The sequence below is a fragment of the Anopheles merus genome, chromosome 2R, assembly GCF_017562075.2.
Source record: "Anopheles merus strain MAF chromosome 2R, AmerM5.1, whole genome shotgun sequence".
Taxonomy (NCBI): domain Eukaryota; kingdom Metazoa; phylum Arthropoda; class Insecta; order Diptera; family Culicidae; genus Anopheles; species Anopheles merus.
This window is the reverse complement of record NC_054082.1, coordinates 208,144-212,807: the sequence shown is the minus strand read 5'-3', so window position 1 is coordinate 212,807 and position 4,664 is coordinate 208,144. Positions and strand designations below refer to the sequence as shown.

At 39.4% G+C, this 4,664-nt stretch overlaps 1 non-coding gene across 1 annotated transcript; it reads right to left on the bottom strand.

The window, feature by feature from the left end:
- Positions 1 to 813: 813 nt before the first annotated feature.
- On the bottom strand, positions 814 to 916 carry Trnai-uau. Its single transcript has 2 exons — positions 879 to 916; positions 814 to 849 (listed from the first exon to the last, which is right to left on the bottom strand). It is a non-coding gene; the product is annotated as a tRNA-Ile (tRNA).
- Between the last annotated feature and the right edge of the window lie 3,748 nt (positions 917 to 4,664).

The following is a 4,664-nucleotide window of genomic DNA, read 5'->3' as shown; positions in this document are numbered from 1 at the left end:
CGTCAAAGGCCTTTTTAATTAGATTACCATTATGAGCCATTGTTCTACCATTGTTCTTATAAACCTGTGCAATTTCACAACAATTTTCTGTACTGCAATATTTCAGCCAGCAATTTAAAAGTGTTTCAGCCCATTTTAAATGTGTTTTATAGACTAAACTGTGCTTGTTTTAGCGGGAAATTCAAACTCTTTTGAGGTTTCCTTTTGTCGCAAGCTAACATGTCGTGCAGGAGTTTCTTGTCCGATGCTTGGATGCCTGCCGCAAAATGTCTTGTGATTTTCCGGTTGGCGAGAACAAATGAATTCATCGGCTTTGTCTCGCATATTGCGGAGCTGTGAAGACGCACAGGTGACGTCGCATTTACATACAATGCCAACAATTGTCAGCGTCAAGCGCCATTTCAGTCTCATGTGTTCTGCTCCAATGACCCCGGACTTACAGATTAAACCCCGACCGTCATCGACCTCTGAGTGTTAATGTGTGGTTGGGAGGCACATCTATAAGCAAAGCGACGATGACATCGACCTTGAGAGAGAAATTCTCTAAAATGTTGTTTTCTTTGCCTTTTTAAGTGACAATTACAGTGCTGCAGGCGACGCTTGAGCTTGGCGATATGCCTAAAAACGTGAAAGAAAACGTAAAATAATAAATATTTGTGGAAATGCCAAATTAATGTACGACTTTAAATGGCATACATTGCACTTTCACTTAGAAGGTTTTATACAACGCCAACAATACACCAACTGAAGTTTAAATTTTCAGTAAAAAAGCTTCCTCGAGCAGCGTGACGAATCACGCGCGCTCGAGAGCGCTGCTCCAGGTGAGGCTCGAACTCACAACCACGGCATCGCTCATAGCCAAGCAACGATTACTGTCTTATAAGTACCGTGCGCTAACCAATTGCGCCACTGGAGCAGATGCTTGCTCTCCTGCTAAGAGCTCAACTGATTCGGACGAGCGCTCTCGCTATTCACTCACTTGCAACTAACCGTTTCAAGCGTGTCACATACACAACGCCGCCCTACAGTCCAAGCGTTCCACGTCGCACACATATACAACAACCGGTTTTCAAACGTGTGCTCGCTATCCGAAGCGTCTGCGCATCGTGGTTCATTGAAGAGAAGCAAAGAGAGCAAAACATAGAGAGAGAGCGGACGATACAGCGGACACGGGAGAGAGAGCTATGTGAAGAATACACAAAAGGGAGGCAATTGAATTATAAATAGGTGAAGCACTTTGCTAATAATATGGTAAGGCAACGAAAGGTAATAGATCGTAAGCAGATATTTTTGCACCAAAAATAACGTTTGTCCTTGACCATGCATAAAACTGACAAACTATGTTAACTATGTATACATGATACAAGGTAGATAAAATCGACTTTAACACTACTAATATGGTTGCGTCTCACAAGTAAAAAAAACAAAAAAAAAACAAAAAATTACATGCTTTTATGATCTAATAATTATGTTCTGAAGAATTCGAATTTCGGTAATACTTCATATCTTGATGTTCACCTTTTGAACAGAAGTACAGGAGGCGCTCGGAGTGATGTAATCAACGTATTAGGTACTAATAGATCGTCATTGACATCAACTACACTGCGTTCTTGCGTGGGAATTTACCTAATTTTGAAGACGAAGTTCCATAACACTGTTAAAACCGTCGTCAATGTGGTACGCGCCGACTAATAAAGGAATCTAAAAACAGAGACATATTACTTCACGTTACGAACGCACGGGTAGCTTCTTTCATTCATGAATTCGTAATTATGTCTCATGTGTGTTATTACCATTGCGCTCGTAATCTCATATCATGCGGTTCTCGTTAGCAGCCTCATCATTTTTGTCGTCGTTAAGATCACCAAACATTACCTTTCATACGTTGTACCCAAGAACGTAGTGAAGCTGCCACCAAACGGAGCTAGTCTCAGGCGTTAGACAAATAATAGCTTCTTGTAATGACGCACCTTTTTCTGTCGCTTCAGCTCTATGTCTAGTTGTTTGGCTCATTTGAAACTTCCGCATTACGCGCTTTGGCCTAGGAATTCTCACGACAACATCGTAGAATCTTGTGCTTCTGTATTTATTGGCAATGGAAAAACAGGGAGCAATTTCTACATTTAATATATAGTTCTTGCTTCTCGTCAAGTTGTTCATGAGCAGTTCTAATATGATCGCATTATTCGAATTTAGAATATTATTGTTTTAACACATGTGTGTAATAACAATGTGTGTAGTAAGTCAGTTTAATTTCTTATATAACTAGAACGTTCAAAGAAAAAATATATTTAGGTCGAAGTAAGTGTAAGTTTCGAAGCAAGTTGTTTTACAGAGTATATTATACCCCAATGAACGGTAATGAGGTTCGGTCGCTAAACTAATGACGTGTTCCACAAAGAAAAAGTCTAAACGAGACGATGGCCACCATCTGACGGATACTGATCGCTGTGTGCTCCTAACGGTGAAGGTGAATTATGAATTACTTTCCATCCAAGCTTCAAGTCGCTTCGGACGCGCCTCTGGACACACCAGCAGTAGTTACCAATAACTTAACGAAGACCGGTAAGAAAATTTATCCCATAATCCACACAAGACAGGAAACATCATGACGACCACGGTCAGGACAGGAAGTGGGCTGCTTTTCAATTAATGTTTTTGAAGTTATTTAGCAGAAAATGGGAAAACATTCCCGGAACGCTCTACAGAACACTTGACGGTAGCCAATCCTGACCGTACGAATGGCCTCGCATCATCGATAATGACCAGTATTTCGACTGGTCATTTTGCAAAACGGCGATTCTGTACTCTAATTTTTGGTAGATGATCTGGTAACAATGACGATTCTCCTGACCGTTCGTGGTACATTTTTTGTAAAGTCCGTTTTCAACCCTTGGTTCTATTCGACCTCCGGTACGTTGACCGGTCGCAAACATTATTGATTGCTCGAACTTTATGGTTTATTGCGGCTAACAACACCTATTACCACGATGGACAATTCGTTTGAGTAAATTCCAAGGCAATCTACAGGATACAAAAACAAAACCTCTTTGACATACCAGTAATCGATTGAAGGTAGTCTTTAATCAAAATCACCATACATATTTAAAGTAACTATGACCCATTCCTAAATCCATTCTACTTTGAACGATATCCAGCAGTTTACTCACAAACCAACCAGCATGGTATCAAAAAAGTCTACGCGTTAAGAATAAAATCTCTCTGCTGTATCAGTGTTATTTATATTAATCTTGATTTTCTGCGTTTATTCCCATCGGTAATAAATCTAATCTAATCGAAGCCGAACCTAGGATGGTTATCTGCTTAGCTATCTCACATACGGCATGGAGAACAGGCGAAAATTATTCATCAGTAGACAACACATACACATGCCCTGTAAGAGGGTTTGCGTTGAGACGAAATCGATCAACTCCGAAAATCGAATTGATATCCCAGGGGACTGAGTTATTGTTGTCCATTGTTCAGGTCATTTGTCAAATGTTAGCAATATACCCAACTGGTCACAGGTCGTTCATTTCGTGTTGATTGACCACACAAATCGAGCTCTTTTGTGCGATATTATTTTTGATTCTGTTGAAAATAGTTACTGAGACTTAAGTGAATTTAATTTCTAGTCTTCTTAAGAATGTAAAGCAAATTTTAATTTCCTGTTTACATTGAAATTTGCATTCAAAACATGTATATTGTACTTAATTGTTCTTGTTAATTGTTCGGTGAGAGAAAGAAAGAGAAATACAGAATGATCAGTCCTACATATGAAATTGGGATAATAATCGCTTCGGACTAAATCTTATATAGAATAAATAAAATCACTGTATTTGCGTATAAAGACAAAACTATTTTAGATAGGTTAAATATTCAGTTAACAGGTCTTAGCTGATCAGGCACCACATATCCAGTACATTCCTTCAGTTTTATTTTGTGGCGTTGAGTAGCTCCGAACAACAGATGGCGTTAACCAACACTTTTGGAAATAGCCGATTTTGAAGCGCATCGTCAACGCAACAGAATGAGTAGTTGTTTAAACCACTTAAAACCTAGTTGACGAGGCTTTAAGATTCGTCCCACAGTTGAGTTCATAAAAAAGTCGTCGTCGAAGCAGATTTTTTGTTCTTAGGTGCTCTTTGATCACGAATGTTCTCACGATCAAAGTTAACGATGAGAGGACTCAGGGAATTTGAAGAAGATTTCTTACACTGCTTGCCTTTATGCTTGTGAAGAATCTGATTGAATAGGTATATTCGTCACAGGTGACAGATGGCCAGTGCCCAGTCATAACGAACGTCTTCGTATGATAGTTTAAAATCTTAGACTACTCAGTAACAAAAAATGTTTTATATTTAGCTGTAATTATTTCTATGCACAGGTTAACTTTAAATAATTACCACTGACGGCATACTTTCGTTAATATGGTTAGTTGCCCTGACCATTGATGCGTTTAAACAATTATCGACCCATACATAGTACCACTCATAGACGTTCAACGGCAGTTACATGGACGGAAGAGGCGAATAATGATCAAACTCTGCATAGAAACACTGTAAACTACCACTATTTCTCCGCCAATGCCTGACAACTGACCACTACGTTTGAACACGAAACGAGTCAGAAAGAGGTCTGGGCCATGCTCAGTAGAACAAATT